The sequence below is a fragment of the Camelus ferus genome, chromosome 13 (genome assembly GCF_009834535.1).
Source record: "Camelus ferus isolate YT-003-E chromosome 13, BCGSAC_Cfer_1.0, whole genome shotgun sequence".
NCBI classification, from domain to species: Eukaryota; Metazoa; Chordata; class Mammalia; order Artiodactyla; family Camelidae; genus Camelus; species Camelus ferus.
Genome location: NC_045708.1, coordinates 53079425 through 53098659, shown reverse-complemented (window position 1 = coordinate 53098659; position 19235 = coordinate 53079425). Strand labels below are relative to the sequence as shown.

Sequence of the window (19235 nt, the reverse complement as noted above, 5' to 3'; positions counted from 1 at the left end):
CATAGTGATATATATTTCTGACTTACAAAATAATCCATTTAAATATTGGGTTTGTTCCTTCTTTAGAAACAGATTGTTCCTTGAATCTAAGTTCACTGAAAATAACATAGCTGTGCCTGCCAGTATCAGCTGTTTAGTCAATGTGGTTTATGGAAAGAAATTCTAAAATTACCTAGATGTTACCTCTGAATCATAGAACCAAAAAATTATTGTGTTGATCCTGCCAAGGTCATTAATTCATCCTGGTTTGTGTGTGAGAGAGAAGTCTTCAAAAGGCTTTATTACCTGTAGGTGACAAAGATTTTTAAAGTATCCTTTGCTTTATTAGAGAAACCCAAAGGTAGTTTGTTTGTTTTTAATGGCAGATCTTTTTCTAAAAATCTTCTAACCTTTATATTGTTTGCTTATCTCTGAGGGGCAGCATAGTAAAATGGTTAAGAGCAAAGGTCTTAAAACTACATAGACCCAGTGTTTAAAACAGATCCCCAGTGCTTATGTGTATCAGTATGCCCCATCTGCAAAAAGGGGAAAATCATATAGACAGTTGTGAGAATTAAATAAATTTATCAGTGTACATATGTATATGTATTTGTAGAACAATACTTAAACATGGGAGGTCTTATTATTTTGCTGAAGTCCCAGAGGTCCTCAAACATGGAAATCATTCCTTCTCCTTTAGCTGTGTCTTTCAGTGCAAGCACATTGGCATTATATCCTCAGCATTTGAGATTCAAGCTTATCCTCAGTGTCTTACCCTCATAGCAGTTTTATAGGTAAATAAAGCCAAGTCCTTTAATTTTTGAGAAGCTTTGGTTTGAACACTGTTACTGCAAGTGCACTATTTAGGATGGGACTCAACACAGGCTGCCTGTACATCAGGTGTGGAAACCTTCAGCCCACAGATTAAACATGCACCTTAGCTTATTAATGTATTTTGCCAGAAGCACAAGCACCAAAAGCTGGCATCGCCATCCATGTCTTCTGCTGTGAAAATTACAAGAGGGCACTTGCAGTCTTTTGCAGCGTTATCCTATAAACACATATGCTGGGGCTGCCTTCCTCTCTGCCAGTAATTATATTTCTGTTTCCCTTTGCCCTTTCAATGTGTCTGTGTGTGTCTCTGAATCGTTGTTACATATGAGGGATTTGTGTGAGTGTGTGTGTGTGTGTGTGGTCAGTCTCTCTGTGTGTTCTTATGTTTGGCTGAATAATTCCCTTGGAGCACATCTCTCATTATTTGTCCTACTGTCTTTGTTGGCCATCATCTTTGTATGGCTCATACCAAATCTAAGTGCAGAACACTCTTTATATCATTGAATCAGTCTACTGCTTAAAATTCTGGAGTGTTGGAGTTAGAATGGAGTATTAACTTATTTTACAGCTGACACAATTCATTAATAGAGAACCAAAATGTATGTTTGTTTGCTTACTGAAACTTATTGACTATAACTCATTCACTCAACATTTAAGTACCTACTATATGCCAGGAATTGGAAACAGAGTTTGTTTTTCTTAATCTCATTTTTAAAAGGTGCCTGAAATACTATACATGTCTATTAACTTGAAACATAGCTAGTAATTTAAATATCTTTTAATCTATTGATGTATTGCCCTTGGTCAACTCTTTACAGAAAAAGTAAAGGAGAGGGGAGGGTATAGCTCAAGTGGTAGAGCGCGTGCTTAGCATGCATGAGGTCCTGGGTTCAATCTCCAGTACCGCCTCTAAAAATAAGTAAATAAATAAACCTAATTATCTCCCCCCAAAAAATCGCAATCTAAATAAATAAAATAACATTTAAAAAAATAAATAAAGACTAACATATTTAAAAACAAAAAAAGAAAAGAAGTAAAGGATTTCCTCCCCTGCTCTAAACACAAAGTAAAAAATTTTTGGTCAAAGAATATGTAGAATTAGACATATATTTAACAAAAAAGATTAAGCTACGTTAATGCAAATAAATGCAAATCCATAATAGGCAGGAACGTAACCAATTAACCTTAATGTCAAAGAATTTTCTTCTTAGAACAAAGGCAGAAAGGACAGTCCACCCTTGGCTCCGTTATTGGCTGGAGATGCTTGTGCGGTCGGGCCCCCAGCCTTTGTGTTCTCTCACGCAGGAGAGCAGAGCGCAGTCTGGGCCATACGGGGGGCTTCTGTGTCTGTAAGGAAGACAGTCTCTGAGTTGGGCTCAGACAGAGCCCCAACTGCCTGCATGTGCCTCTTTGTCTTTGAAGTCGCCATGCGGGGCATACAGGTACAGACATTGTTTTAGGTGCATTAGTAGAATACCCCCCAGTTCATTCGGCGGTGAGCCTAGAGAGGCTTAAAGGAGAGAGGTAAGAAGCAGTGCAAACCAAGGAGCGGATGGAGAGGAGCTGCCACACGGCTGCCGCGTGGGCTTCCGCTCCTCCTCACCGGCCCTTCTTTGATACGGGATTTTCAAAGCAGGTGCTATTCTTACTGCAATCACATTGTCACACTCCATTATGAGGAAGCAATTAAGCCCATAATAAGTTGAGGTGATGTTTTGTATTTTTTTTTTTAATCTCACACAACCGTTGATTTGTTAGCTTTTGAAAACAGATAGGAATTTTTCAATTATACCCTGCAAAGTACCTTTTCTCATTCTGAGTGTTTGAAAAGCAAATGTATCTTGGATCCAGTGCTTTTGTGTTTACAAATCTGGATATGATTTAGTAAGCTTTAAAGAGATAGCACACGCATAGTAAGGAAATCAGATTTACATAATTTTCTGCTTGCTTACAGGGCACAGCAGTTGAGGTTATCTGTTACATTTGGGAAGACTGTTTTAATGCGGTAAGATGAAGTACCACCTACAGGACACTTGATCTTGCTAGTCTGACTTCTTGAAATAAATTATGGGCTGATCTGTCATAGTGACTTTCAACATAAATTGCTATTATAATCTAAAGAAGCAATTCTAAAGGAGCCTGCTTTTTCACCTCATCTACATAAAAAGATTTCAGTTATTTTTGCGTTTATTCTTTCCTCTGGTGCAATTTATTTGCTGTAACTTTTCATGGCAGGAACAACAGAAATCCGTGCTTTGTTCACTTTATCCCATTCTTCTATTCATGCATGATGAGTAGCAAATAGCCGTTTAAATGGAGAAATGTACAAGTAAAAAAGTATGTTGGCTTTACTTTTCGTATATTAAAAAAAAATGTTTTCTAGGGGGATACGTGTGTGCCTTTTTCCCCACCGGAAATACAATCAGATTGTAACCTTGGGGAAATAGATGAGCCCAGGGCTTTAACTTTATCTCCTACACATTTTATTTATTTATTTATGTATCCTTGCAGCTTCAGTAGCTACTGTATATAATGAGTGTTATAGTCCAAACTTCTTTTAGTTGTGGGAGTGCAAATGAAAGCTAGGGAAACAGGAGGTCGCACAAAGCCAAAGGACTCTAGAGGCAGACCCTCTTATGAAATCGTGAGCCTCTGGGGAAGGTTTGATGGTTTTTTGTCCTGATTTTTGCTTTATGTTTTGTGAGCATTATGCTTGACTAAGCTTTCTGTCACTGTCTCTAAATTCTATTTGTCCAAATTTGCCACAGTGCCTGTTTTCTGTGTTATCTGTATTCATTATTGGCCCACAAAGGAGTTAGAAAATAAGCATGGTTATGTGCTTACTAGGATTAGTTATTCACTGATAAGTGTTCAGATTAAAGCATTTTATGTTTAAAACATGTGGGAGAGTGCACCCAGGGCTCCTGGTCAAGCTTTCCTCCTGTACTCTGGATAGAGATTACGTACATGTACACATTATCTCATTCAGGGCTCAGCACGGAATTGGAGTAATCTTGGATTTATAAGTGGCTCATGATTATTACCTTTTGACTCTTTGGAACAATAATACTGACCCCTTGGAGTCTCTGATTGGAGGCTTTTTTTTTATTGTTTGCAAAGGTGAGGAAAGGTTTGTAGAAAAGACAGAGAACAGACATAGCATAGGATTACAGAATGCCATCTAAACAAAAATTTGAATTAAAGATAGACAAATAGGTTCAAAAGGACATTTATTTGAAATTATAAAAGAAATTCCACCTTGCCAAACCTTCCCATGCTTTTTGGTCCCCCTGCTCCAGGAAGAACTCAAAACAGTCCCACCCACTCTGAAACACCCTTCCTGGTACTAAGAACACTTACTACAGGCACTGCTCATTGGATGCTCAGGCATTTTGCCTTGACATGTCTTTAGGTTTTCCATTTCTAACTTTTGTCTCTTTAACCCTTGCATTGCTTTCTGCAGTTGCTTGATATGTCACAATATGAAAGATCAATGATTGCTTTTGTTTTCTGTTGTAGCAAACAACTGCCATGAATGCAGTGGTTTAAAAGCAACACAGATTTATTACCTCACAGTTCTGTTCTGTAATCTTGAAGTACAATATGGCTCAACAGTTCTCTCTGTCTGATCTTACAAGGCTGAAATCAGGGCATCCACAAGGCGCTAGGGAAGAATCCACTTTCAGGTTTCTTTAGGTTGTTGTCAGGATCCAGTTCCTTGTGATTGTAGGACTGAGGTCTCATATCCTTGTTGGCTGTTAGAGGCTGCTCTCTGATTCTAAAGATCACTTATTCCTTAACAGGTGGGCCCTCTCCATCCTCAAGCCAGCAAACAAGTCAAATCCCCTTCAAGGTTTTAGTCTCTTGATGTCACCTTCTGCCACCAGTGGAGAAAACTGCTTGTTTTTAAAGAGACGTGAGACTATGTTAGGCCCACCCAGATCATCTCCATATTTTAAGGTCAACTAACATGGACTTTAATTACATCTGCAAATTCCTTTCACAGTAATACCAAATTAGTGTTTGATTGATCAACCAGGGGATAGGAATCTTGGGAGATGGGGTAGGGGTACCTGTGATACCCAGCAATTCTGTACAGAGTGGGTACTGAATAAATATTTCTTAAATGAATCCATAAATGCATGCATGAATGAATGACTGACAAAAGACACTTTTAGAAGTCAGATAGCTCACCACATCAACTACTGGTAGATAAAACTGAGCCTCCAAGTGAATAGAATTTCATTTTACCTGAAGAAGTTAGTTTGAGGCCATTACAGTTCACCTCATGGCCATGAGTGAGTTGACTGACCACCCGAAGATATCCTAGTCTTTGTTTAACAAATGACAACCAAGTTAAGAGAGACTTTTTTTTTCTTTAAAGATCTGATTATCAGCACCTGAAAATTATGCCCTGGAACAAAATTGCTTTTACAAACTGATTTATACGTGACAACTAGTTATCTCCTCTAGCACTCTCCGTGACCTATGGGTATTAACAACCCCATCCTACAGACAGAAAATTGAGGTTCACAGTACATCAGTATTTTGTTGAAGGTCTTAATTCTTTTTACTAAAATTTTCCTAAAGCAATTTACTTTGCAAAAGAAAAAAAAAAGGGCATAATTATGTAATCAGAGAACTAAATGAAGTGAAGAATTATTTAAAAAAAAAAAAAAACAAAACAGTACTCTGGGCAGTCTTCTACATGCCTTGCCCAAATGTTGATAATTATAATACAATTGTTATTCTGGTCTGTATTTAACACTGGAAAGATGTCACCTCAGGAATTAAAACAGTAAGTTATCTATGTCAGGTAAAAGAGTCTAGTTTTCCCAGCATCACGTCTAACCAGTTGGAAAAGGACCAATGCTCGCTACCTACCTGTGAAGTGATCAAAAGGTAGTATCTTCAAATGAACAACATGCAATTAAACACATCTCTAATTAGCACCTAAGAAATAGTGACATTCAACTTTTTCTTCCCAGAGTTTTGTCATTTTTCCTTATTTTAAAAAAGCGTTTTAAATCTATTTCTTTCAAGATTCAGTGACCTGGAGATCTAACCACATTTACTGACTCAAGATTTCTTTTCTGTAACTTAAAAACAAATCCAAATGCAATCCAATGGTATAAAATGCACTTTAGGATGGATATGCAAAGGATAATTGGAATTACTGGATTCATATAATTTAGTAAACATACCTAGGAATAGAAAAGGACTCAAAATACCCGACATGAAGAGATGCATTTGCAAAGCTCTAAATTCAATATGTTTGTGTTTCTGCTGTTGCTTTCAATCAGGAAGTCCCCCTAGGTGGATGACTCTTCCCTCCAACATTGTTTAAGTTTCAGTGTCATTTCCACCACTCACCTTGCTTCTTCCCAGCCACTCCCTCTCACTTACAAAATCCCTTTCATAATATGTTCATATGATACTGCATTTAATTGTCAGCAAATAATAAAACAAGGCTTTCCATGAGTTATTTTTCTGCAGCTGCTAAGCCCAGATTTAGTCTAAGGCAGTGTTCATGGTCCTGTAAATGACTTCGAGCTTGACCTCGGTCCCTACCTTTAGCATCAGACTGAAATTTCATGGGAATTGTCACGTTGTTTCCTATGAGATAAAAATGGCATTAAGTTTGTCATAAAGAAGGAAAACATATAAAAATCATGATGACAAATTAAGAAATACTGAACTACTCAATTTGTGCATTTCATTGAACATTCTAAACCATACAAATTTGAATGAAGTTTTCAATACACAAATAAACCAGTTCTGTAGCAATAGATGCTGCCATTGTATATCAGACATTATGCACAGTGAAGCCAGCTGCATCAGAGAGACGGGGGAACTGGGATTTGCTTTCAATGTTAAATTGAAATTCAAAAAATTTATTATTATTGCTCTGTAATAAACAGGAATTCTGCTTAATGAAAAACTCTGTTTGTATTATTGGTGAGTTTCTTGTTCCTGATTCACATGTGGATAAAGCTGCTCTATTACTCTTTATAAGCTGACAGCTGCCATAATGCTTAAACTTAGCAAAGGCTCATCTTGCTCATATGCGAATATCACAAGAATAGTTTAAATAGGATAGACAAGAACTAGTTTAATATAGGGGGAGATTCTGGTAAGATTAGTAGGAACATGCACAGTGCTTATTACATTCTTTTTATATCCCTTTATCTTCAGGAAAAAAAATTGTGTAACAATGAGAGATTAACATTTAATATCTCGTAACTTTTTGGTGAAGGGAGAAAATAATCATCTGTCTTTTCCAATTTTAAAATTTAAAAAGTACACCCAGGTGCAATTATGTAGCCCAAACCTTATTACAGTAAGACATGTTTCTAAGAATAAATAAGAAAGGAGATGACTTTACGGTTGCTTTCCTTAAGTTCTACACATAAGCTTACAAGGGATTTAGAAATTCTTTTTGACCATTAGAATGATGCTGCATTTTCTTATTAATTGTGATAATTAAATTTAGTGTGAAATGGAAAATGTGTATCAGAACACATGTATTTAAGTGCAACTTTCTGATTTCATTAGCAATTACTTTCAGATATCGGTATACCAGGAAGGTGGAGAAATGTTACTGCATTAAAAACAAAATAACACATTTCTTGTCTTTAAACAAAGCTTTGCTCTCTGGTAAGAATTTATGGTTCCTTTAATCCCGTTTTCATTTTTTAAGTTTTAAAGTCCTGACCCCAAGCATGAATAAGAAACTGAAGCTGGTCCTTCACTTGAAAAACAAAAACCCCGCATTTTATGGAAGGATGTTCTAAATAATCTTCAGATTTTATGTGTGCCTTTGAGAATCTGGTGAATCAAGACATAGTCTAGACATAGCCCCACCCACTGTGTCTTTGGTCCTATCTGACCTGGAGGGCTGGTGAGAACACCTGGAAACTGTGTGGCCCAGCAAAGCTCAAGCCAAAAGAAGGGCAGGCAGAGCTAACAGTTTACAGAGCAAAGCCAGCAACCCCATCCGACCAGGGAACTCAGGGTGTGGGTCAGCTCGAGTTAAGAAAACAAAGAGCTTACTGGTTTTAGAACTGCTTTTCCTGCTGAGCCTGGGCAAGGAATCTAATTCATAACCGTGCTCATCACTGAATGTGGCCTTCAACCTGCCCAGCCAGGGAACCTAACCAGAGCACACAGGAAGCTATGCAGCCCATCCAGCAGTCCTGTGTGCAGAGGCACTTGAGCAGAGAGCACAGCCCACAGCTTTCCCTGAGCGCGGAGCAGAACTGGTGGTCTCACGTGACCAGGGAATTCAGGGCACGCTCGGCCTGATTCAGGCCCTCAAACAACAACTTGTATAGGGCAGGGCAGGAAGACTAATTCACAGCCCCACCTATTACTAAATATATTACTGACCAACTAGTAAGTCTGACCAGAGAATTCAGGGAACCTCGGAGCACATCTTATAGCCTCTCTTGGGTAGGGAACCAAGCCAGCAGTCCTATCCAAGTGTTCTCCGCCAGTGCAACACTCCCCAGTCCCCGTCCTCAAAGCTCAAAGGGTTGTCTCACCCAAAATAGACCCTAAAGCGAACCCTACCTACTCAAAGACATTTCCAGCAGGTACACCCAAACTGACTGGTCAAAACCTTTCTCTGCCAAAGCAAAAGTTTAAAGAGGGACCCCATCACTCAAATGTAAGGAATCAAGGATCATGAAAAATCAGGCAAATATGACAACACCTAAGGAAACTAATAAAGCCCCAATAACTTACCCTAGAGAAATGGAGATCTGTGAACTGTGAAAGAATTCAGAATAATCGTCTTAAGAAAGTTTAGCGAACTGTAAGAAAACACAGACAACTAAATGAAATTAGGAAACCAATGCATGAACAAAATGAGAAGTTTGACAAGGAAATAGCAACCATCAAAACTAACAGAAACGAACAGGTATCTGAGAGTTGAAAAACACAACAGCTGAACTGAAGAATTCAGTACAGAGTTTCAAAAGTAGACATGACCATGCAGAGAGAGGATCAGCAACCTGGAGTACAGGACCCTGGAAATTTAACCAGTAAAAGGAGCAAAAAGGAAAAAGAATGAAAAAAGGAGTGAAGAAAGCCTACAGGAATTATGGGACACAATGAAAAGAGACAATATTTACAAGAAGGGAAATCCAGAAATAGAAGAGAAAGAGTAAGGGACAGTAAGGATGCTTAAAACAATAATGGCTGAAAACGTCCCTGACCTGGGAGGAGAAGCGGGCAGCCAGATCCATAAGGCCCAAAGAGTCTCAAATAGTTTGAACCCAAATAGGGCTATAGTGAGACACATTATAATTAAATTTTCAGAAGTCAAAGACAAGGGAAGACTTTTAAGATCAGTAAAAGAGAGAAATTATATACAAGGGAACCCCCGGAAGATTATTGGCAGATATCTCAACAGAAATTTTTCAGACCAGGAGAGAATGGGGTGATATATTCAAGATATTGAAAGAAAATAATTGTAAATGAAGAATTCTGCACTCAGCAAAGCTATCTTTCAGAAATGAAGGAAGAATAAAGACTTCCCTGAACAAACAAAAGCTGAGGGAAAGCTGCTTTCAAGAAATGCGAAAGGGAGTTATTTGAATAGCAGTAAATTAACATCATAAAAACACAAAGAGGTAGCATAAATCTCACTGGTAATGGTAAATACATAGTCATAATTAGATTCTACAATAGTGGTGCATAACTCACATCTCTAGTTTAAAAGTTAAAAATAAATAACCCAATTAAAAATAGGCAAAGTACCTGAATAGACATTTCTCCAAGGAAGATATATGAAAGGCAAAGAGGTATGTGAAAAGATGCTCAAGATCACTAGTTATTAGGGAAATGCAAATTAAAACCACCACAAGATAGAACCTCACACCTGTTAGAATGGCCAGCATCAAAAAGATAAGAGATAACAAATGCTGGCATGGATGTGGAGAAAAAGGAACCATTGTATTCTGTTGGTGGGATGGTAAATTGGTATAGTCACTATGGAAAAAAACTTTGGAAGATCCTCAGAAAATTAACAATGAGAAGATGGATGTTAGCTGATCCTATTGTGGTAATCATTTTATAACATATGTAAATCAAGCTATCAGGTCATATACCTTAAACATATACAGTGATGTATGGCAATTATTTCTCAGCAAAACTGGGGGAGAAAAGATACATGGAATAGCTCTCTCTTTTGACTAAAAACGGCTCATAGGAGGAGCAAGAATGTTTTGCATGTGGCAAGAAGAGTGAACCAAATATTTGCTGACTGTAAGGGTGCACTGTTGTAATCATTAAGGCTATTAGACAAATATCTTGATTATGCTTGTTCTGAGAGCTTGGGAGGACTGCATTTTTCCACCTGCTTTGAAGATAAGTATGGCCAAGTGATTTGTTTTGTCAGTAAAATGTGTTAAGTCAGGGCAAAAGAAAAAAGAAGAAAAGAAATATTATGAGCTTCATATGCTTGATAGATGAAAAAAGTCCAAGTTGAACACATAAGGAGAGATATAAATGAAACATATACCAGCTATAGATCTTGGAAATTATTTCAAACATTTGATATTTCAAAATAATCATGTCACTGTTACCACATATATAGAACAAATTCATTTTGTATCTTATTGGTTGCCGTGACTAAAGTGATATGTAACTGTTGTATAATTTACTAGACTATAAAATTATTTTGATCATATTATATTTAGAAACATTTTAAGGTTGTATTTGATACATTCAATATTAATAAGCAAGTGAGAGTTATAAAAACCTGAAACAAGATACTAAATAAATTAACGTGGGCAGTTCAGTGTTCCGGAAAGGACAGCAGACTCAAAGTCTAGAAACTCTCATTAATTCCCTGTGTAGCTCTTTCCTCTGTAGGCCTCAGTCCCTTCTGGCTTTAAAATGACATAACCCTAAAACCTCTTTCTCTAACTAGATTTCGGATTTGATTATACTTTGACAAAGGCTAATAGAGTTTCAAAGTTTCTTTAACCCTGGAATTCTAATATCTGATTTGGTGAAAATCATCACTTTTCTTCTAGAGTAGAATGTTTTGTTTCAACTTGACTGTAAATTCCTCAAGGTCCAGGACTAGGTCTTGTTCGTCTTTGTATAATCAACAGACCACAATGACTATCACAGAGGAGATGCTCAGTAAGAATTTGCTGAATAAATGTGATTACTGTTATAAAAATCAGTTACTCTGAAGTTACTCATTTTATAACGTATCTAAGACTGGTTTTCCAGTTTGAGGTTTAAGAGTATATATTTAGGTTAAGAATAACTGAAAATACTGCTAAAGTAGAGGAATCTCTCAGTAAAGACTTTCTTTGTCTTAAGAAATGACAAGGCTTCTCCTAGTGTTTTATGATCAAAGGAACTGTGGATATAAACTTCTCAGCTGATAGACTGAAGAACTTCTCAGTGCAGGCCCAGGAAGTCTTATTTCAGTTACAGTCAAAAACTCTTTCAAATAGTAATGTAAGTGGCCAAATCTGCAATATCTAAGTGAGGCAGAGCTAAGGTCTTCTAATGTAATAGTTGAAAAAATTCCCACCTTTCTTCTAAAATACCTTGATTAGTGTCCCAGGGAAATTATAAGCAGTGTATTGTCTTTATTTCTTAGAAAGAAAATCACTGATCATACTTTATAATCAACATGAATCCAGATTGCAGAATATTTTCGTTGCTAGAAACACAATGCAAATGTATTCATCTTTTTTTTTCCATCTTTGCTAGCCCATCTTTCGGATAAGAATTCCCTGAAGTGTGATTTTTGTGTGCATGTCCCCAAGTTCCTTTCATAGAAGTTCTATATCCCATTTTCCCATTTTAGAAGTTGGATCACCTTGGGCAGAAAATGTAAGGCAAGCTGGACACCCAAGAAAAGAGCATTTTGATATTGTCGGGGGAGGAGTATTTTATAGCTGAAGTCATAATAAAAATATAAGAACCATGAGTGCTTTAAAATATTTAAGAAATACAATAGGAGACAGAACTTTCATTAGGCAATGTTGCTGGTGTGGCAAAACCCAAAATGATGATAGTGTGAAACAGTGGATAATATTCCTGGGATAAAATCTATGAGGAAAAAAATTATCAGATTTAATTAAGATTTTAAGACCCCTTTTTCATTTTTAAGGGTATATGCCTGGTAACAGTATAATTAATACCAACCTCATAAAAGTGATGCAACTGAATTATCGTGAGCCAAGAAAAGTGGAAGCAAAGTGATAGGATAACTGTTTACTTTCCATTGATTTACTTATCCAAAATTAATTTATTGCACACCTACTATGTGCAAATCACCATGCACTCTGGGAAATATGAAGTGGCAATGGACACAGTTTTGATAACCTCCAGTCAGAATGGCCATCATTAAAAGTCCACAAACAATAAATGCTGGAAAAAGTGTGGAGAAAAAGGAACCTTCCTATACTGTTGGTGGGAATGTAAATTGGTGCAGCCACTATGGAGAACAGTATGGAGATTCCTCAAAAAACTAAAAATAAACTTACCATATGATCCAGCAATCCCATTCCTGGCATATATCTGGAGGAAGCTCTAATTCGAAAAGATACATGCACCTCAATGTTCATAGCAGCACTATTTACAATGGCCAAGACATGGAAACCACCTGAATGTCCATTGACAGATGAATGGATAAAGCAGAAGTGGTATATACATACAATGGAATACTACTCAGCCATAGAAAAGAATGAAATAATGCCATTTGCAGCAACATGGAGGGACCTGGAGATTATCATACTAAGTGAAGTCAGTCAGACAGAGAAAGACAAGTATCATATGACATCACTTATGTGTGGAATCTTAAAAAATGATACAAATGAACTTATTTACAAAACAGAAATAGACTTACAGACAGAAAACAAACTCATGGTTATCAAACAGGAAAGAAGGGGCAGGGATAAAATAGGAGTTTGGGATTAGCAGATACAAACTACTGTATATAAAATAGATAGACAACAAGGTCCTACTGTATAGCACAGGGAGCTACATTCAATATCTTGTAATAACCTATAATGAAAAAGAATACATAAGATAATATATTTGTGTCTAACTGAATCACTTTGCTGTACACTAGAAACTAACACAACATTGCAAAGGAGATTCAAGGGAGGGGGCAAGTAATGGTTAAAGGGTCAAGTAAGTTATCATAGAGGTAACCCTGGAACTAGCTTCTTAAGGAGAAGGAAAAATATGTTCTATAGCAGCTGGAAAATTGGCAGGAAGTGGAAGAGGGTGATTCCGAGTAGAAGAAACAAGAATTGCAGCCCGGGGTTTAAAGGGTGCACTTTGCTCAGAGTATTGTGATCTATTTAGAGTACTCAGAGAGATTACATATGAAGACTGTACCCCAGCACACAGAACAGCTCACTGGGCATAGTAAATGCTCAGTAAGTATGTATAGGTACTCAAGCATTATTTGTTTAATGAATGAATTTTCTGATCTGTACCTTTAGAGCCGTGCTTTTTACAAGGAGCATATTGTTGGCGTGGTTACCATTTCACAGGTACAGGACTTTGAGGTACATGTGACTGGATATTTCTTTTTGGGCCAAGGTAGAGGCTTACATTGGTATATCTTGTATAAATACTAATGCATCTTAAAAGCTACCATTTAATGAACACATAAATTCGTGCTGCATTAAGCACTTTACCTAGCTGGCTCAGTTACCTATCACACCAACACTATGAGGAAAACATTTTTGTCCTCTTTGATCAGCTGGAGAAAACAGGCACAGAGGTGCTAAGCGGGCAGTGGTGTTCTTGATTGTTACAAATATGGTCTCCATCCATAACTAACAAATTCAGATAGGAATTACAGACAAGAGGGGTTCTTTAATGGTTCTCTTGGAGTGAGTGAGTGTGTGTGTGTGTGTGTCTAACTGTTTGTTTATGGTATGATGTCTTCAGAGACATCAAAGAATACAAGATTCTTCCTTTCAATGGACTAGAACTGACCTCCCTTTGCAGTGGTAGTCAAAGTTTTCCAGTCCTGGATTGTTGACTGATGATATTACCTTGTCCATAATGCTGCTTTCTTCTTCTTGAGCTTTATAGTGAAGCCTCGCTGAACTGCAGAAATTAAAATAATTAACCAGTAGTTCTCTGTAATAAATATTCTGACAGTGCCAATCACTTCATCAAATCCTGTGAGTGGTACAAAAGTAAATGAAATATGACCATTGTTTTCAAGGAACTTAAACTCCACTGAAAGAGAGGGACACCAGAGTGGTAAGGTGTAAGTAAAAGCAAACGGCTGTGGGAGAACAGAGGAGCTGGCAGATGACTGCCAACTAGAGCTAGCTGGTAGTTCCACGTGGGAGTGGAAGCACAGAGATTCAGCGTACCTGAGTGCTTGTCACCATTTTTGCCTCTAAACTTAAGCATGTCATTCAATCTCCACCAGCCTCAACTCCTCAGCTACAGAAGTGAAGGTTTGCACTAAAGGGTCCTCAGTACCCCTTAGAGTTCTGGCAGGTTCTAACTTTGTGAGCAGATTGCGTTTGAGACGGGCATTGAAAGATGGGTAACTCTTCCAACTGGAGAGCTGCAGAAGCCTGTTCCGAATGAGGGCAGAGTGTGAGCTAATCTGCAAATGAGGCAAAGGCCTGGGCACATCCTGAGAACGGAGCGCCTCCGGGCCCTGGGTGCCTGCCCGTTAAGCGAGCAGCCAGCCAGAGGGCTGGAGAGGTAGCTTTGGGAAAGATGGTATTGAATTCCATACAAAGGCATTTGGATTTTATTAAGGTTCTTTTTTTTTTAATAGCCAAAATATAATGGCAGTGATTAGAGAATCATTGAGAATAACTGAAAATCAATCTGCGGCATAACAAGTGGAACAATTTAAGTAAATCAGAACTACAGGGCCAGATAATCACTGGTCTTTATTGCATTTGAAAAGCTAAGAAAAAAACTGGAAGGTGAATGGAATATTCCAGAAAATAAAAAAGATAATCAAACCTTAAGAGATTCTTTATCCTTGATGCTAAAAGAACACTGATAAAGAATAACAGAAAAGAAGCTGGTTTGGGATAACCTTCCTAATGCAAAAGCTGAAAAGAATACAATTCAATAAACAGGAGAATTTGATCATAAAAGTTTTAAGTTGAAACACTTACATAAAAACTAAAATAATTTCACACTCATATAGTTCCACATATATCATCCTACAAACTCCTTCAACTTGCGAAAATGTTTACCGGTTTGCAATTTCACCCATTTTTTACCACACTAGCAATGTCACATTGATGATACAGCTGATGGCAGTGACTATTAGTGACCTTAAGAACACAGCTGGGTTTCTATTTTTATTTCTGTAAAACCCTCTTTCTTCAGCTAGACGATGCTTTAAAGGGCCAGACTAAAATCTATATAGTCAAGGCAGTTTGTGTTGTGTGTTTGTGTATGTGTTCACCAACAAAGCCAGTCTTAAAAACACATTTCCACACTTCCACCCTCAGGTACACGAAACATGTAATGACACTTACAAAGAAACCCATTTGCAAACCAACCTGGAACGAATAACTGGACTTTGCCCAAGTGCAAAGAACCATTTCGGGTTAGACAAAATTGCCTCTCTTGGGAACACATTTCAAAACAGAGCGACTATAGATTCATGTAAATCACTTCTGATTTGCCAAAAATAGAATAAACAAAAATGTCTGACAAACTTAAAAGATACTGATGAATAATACAGGCTTCACAATTTTTTTCAGTGACTGTGGAAGACAGAAAAAAGGCAGCAGAATTTGTTTCTATTTGGGTGATTGCTTACTTTTTCTCTTTCACTCAAATTAGAGGTAATAGTCTCAGAGAGTTTCATCTGGCTATTTGCAGAAAAAAAGGTGTTTATCTACTAGTAGGCAGATTTCTGAATATAGGTAATAACAGAGACAAATATATGTTTAAAATTCCTAATATAGTTGACGCTGAGCAAATGGGAATGTCTACTGTGAACTTTGGCAAAATGGCTATTTTGCAGGCAGAAAAGGATTCAAGGATGATGGTCTGCCAGAGAAACAGCTTAGCAGTTGCTAAGAACAAACTGTCAGGGAATTCCACGAGTCAGAAAGAGAAAGGAGTGGTGTGAGTTTCCTGGCCATTCTGCTCATCGTGTGTAACACAAAACAAAGATCTTTTATGTGAAAATAATTATCTTATAAGTTTATGCTTGTGAAAGCTCAGTTTGTAAAAGATGCTGGAACTTCCTGAAGATAGGCATTTGGTTTTTGACAAATGAAAAAGTAAACATTTTTGTTAGAATATGTATCTAAATACGGATTTCTATAACCTTAGGCCTCTCATTTGAGAAAAGTGCACTAATGTGCACTTTTATCTCCTTCCAAAGGAGATAAAAAAGAAGGCTGACTGGCAGGAGTTAGAAGTCATTTATCCAATCCTTTCTCTTCCCAAAGTCGAGTGACGCTAGCCGTGGTAGGGCTCACAAGTTATGCCTTACTCTACAGGTCAGAGAACTGCTTGAGAAGAGGACGAGGCTATGTTTGTTTTTCTGTATTCCATGAAACAGTGTATAGCACAATACAGGGGTGTTGAGTAAAATAATAGGAAAATCTATACATCGGTAGCCCTACCACAGGACAACCATGCCACTCAGGCATTTCCCAAGCCCAAGCCTGGGGGAAGAAGCAGCTCCTGGAGGGTCTGCAGTATGGGAACAAGTGGTATCCACACAAACAAAGCTCTCCCCCCAGACACCTCTGATCCCTGGGTGTGAGATGGTAAATGAGAAGACATGGTTTGTGCTGGGTCTTTAGTGCAGTACATCCCATCTTAGGGCGTGGGCCATTTTATTGCACAAGAAATAGCACAGGAAGGAATAATGAGATGATGTCACCGGTGCTGAGACTTGCCCAATTCATCCAAACGCTATAATCAAAAGCTGTGCATCCGGTTGTAAAGCAGATCCCATCCCGGGCCTCCTCTCCTTCTCTCGTCTCCACCCAGTGTTTAGGCAGAATTAAGTGATACAAAAAATGTAGGTGTGATCTGAGCCTCTGGTGTTTTATTCCTAACACCTGCTGCTGGTATTAAGGGGTGGATATTGCTAAAGAGAGAATTAAACCATCTTTCAAGCAAACTCCTCCCACTGTATGTAATGAGACAGAGTTGCACTGTTTTGGATTGAATCAATGGTGCATAATTTCTCAGTAAACTAATATGCACTCTATTTTGAATCCATGTTAATCACTTTCTTTTATTTGAAATCTAATTTAGGTGTAAATCATTCACTTCCCATTAAGGTTTACGCTTCCTCAGTAAAATGTAAGTTGAGGCCAGGTTTTTCTTACGGAAGCGAAGTTACTGTAGCTAAATAACTCCACCTAAGATTGCAACAAGAGTCTCAAAAATATGACTCAAAGCTAGTTTAGCTAAAACTTGAGTAATTTAAGGAAATTGCCTAGGCAAGTAATTGGTATTATACCAAACTAAATATTTCACAGTTACATTTGCTTTTTCCTAAAAATAAAAACTGGAGCAATACAAGGGGAAACTGCCAAGACTGAAAATAATATGCAGCAGCTGTAAGTAATTGGGAGTGATAATCATAATTAGACAAGATGTAAGATATGTATTAAAGCTCAGATTGGAGCTTCCTGTTGGCAACTGGGAGAAATCCCAAAGGCCTGGACTCTACACGCAGCCCACACACTTCTGCTTCATGCCCGAGAGCCTCTCTGAAACCAGACTTGGCGTCAGCTCAGCCATGAAACCACTCCCACAGCCATGCACCATACTGTTCCCCTTGGGGAAACAGGGAGGAAAAAGAAGAACTCAAAGAGGTCATACTCCCTGCCTTCCAGGAGCCTGCAGACCAAAAGAAACTGGACAATTATCTAGCAGTAACTGGCATTAAATAAAAGTCCTCTGAAAGAAGCCAAGATAATGAAGAGAATATTTCTGTAAAATAAAATGGAGAGACAGCCTTGTAAGACCAGAGGAGCACTGACTTAACCACGTGTAGATGAAGAATGAAGTAAAATATGCTTGTTCTACAGAAAACATCTCAAGCTAAAGAGAAAGCTCTATGGGGACAAGAGCCATTTCTGTTTTGATCAGTGACTCAGAGAATGCCTCGCATGTAGCACACACTGAATTTGCTAAATGAACGAGCAAATGAGGAGCGTTTCGCTAACACTTGAGGGAGTGTTTATCGTGCGTTAGATGCTATACTGGGTGCTTTAAACATACCGACACATTTAATCTTGATGATCACTTTTGAGCTACTACCAATCCTCATTTGCAGATGAGAATGCTGAACTCAGCAGTTAGGAAACGCGCCTAGGTTAGTCCAGGTAGAACGAGGTGGAGCTGGACTCTGAACCAAGCTCATCCGGATCTACAGTCCATGTACAATGCACATTTTATCTTAAACTAGAATGCCTTTAGCTTTACTCAGGAAATGGGAAGAATAACAACCAGCCTTTTCTGTTGTTTGTTCTAAATTCTCATCTATAAACCACACCGAAGTGGCCTTCCTGACATACCTCATTTCATTCCTTCTTTCTCTTTTTCTTCAATAAAGTGGTGAACTTGAAAGCATCTAACACATTCCTCAAAGGCTGAGTATTCTCATTCTCTCTCTGTTTTAAATCTTCACCCTTCCCTTTTCTTTCTCCTTTCCTTCTCAATTTAAACATCTTTCTTGCTGCTTCTCCTCGAAACCAAAGACAATGAAATAGGTAGTAGGAAAGAAACGGAACAGTTTCCCCCTTCGACACTTTGCCTTTTAAAAGCAAGATATCACAGAAACAACTACTGAAATAGAGCACTTCATCAAAATGACCTTCAATTAGACAAACGCATATTTAGGAATATTTTTGCACATTTAATTCAATATACACCTGTTAAACATATTTGATATAAGATACAAACACACACATGACAAGGAGGAACATTACATAATTTCAATATGCTTATAGTCCAGTGGATTTTATATATATATATATATATATATATATTATATATATATATATATCTTTCTACACATATATAGTATGTATATATTATATATTATATAGAATTTCTTATAAAAAAGGAAAGATTTATGAAATCAGGTGTAACCAGGAGGCTACCAATTAATATTAGAGAGATTGGGGGGGCCTCATGGAGGAGATGGTATTTTAGATCTTTAGGGAAGAAGAGGACTTTGAATAGGTGGAGAAGGAGAATGGGAAGGATGGCCATTTAGGCTTAAGGATGTAGCATGTGCAAATGACAGGGAATACTGGAAATACTCTGTATGTTTAGAAAATGGCCCATGTGCGTGGAGATAAGAGTGTGTCTGAGTCTGGATAAGTTGACTGGATCCAGATAACAGACGTCCCTGAGTGCTGAGCTACACAACTTTGGCTTCCCTCAACAGGCAGTGGAGA

General features: G+C 37.8%; 1 protein-coding gene and 1 long non-coding RNA gene across 5 annotated transcripts in view; one reads left to right on the top strand and one right to left on the bottom strand.

The window, feature by feature from the left end:
• NEGR1 (neuronal growth regulator 1) overlaps positions 1-19235 on the top strand; it is a 779356-nt gene that overhangs the window by 751380 nt on the left and 8741 nt on the right. The gene's annotated exons all lie outside the window — the stretch shown is intronic.
• LOC116668072 overlaps positions 1796-19235 on the bottom strand; it is a 247036-nt gene continuing 229596 nt past the window's right edge. For 3 of the 4 annotated variants that reach the window (XR_004325151.1, XR_004325149.1, XR_004325152.1), the window contains 2 exons: positions 8560-8627; positions 1796-6429 (listed from right to left, as the gene is read on the bottom strand). This is a non-coding gene — a long non-coding RNA (uncharacterized LOC116668072). The remainder of the gene's footprint in view (positions 6430-8559; positions 8628-19235) is intronic. The other variant, XR_004325150.1, reaches the window with a different exon arrangement.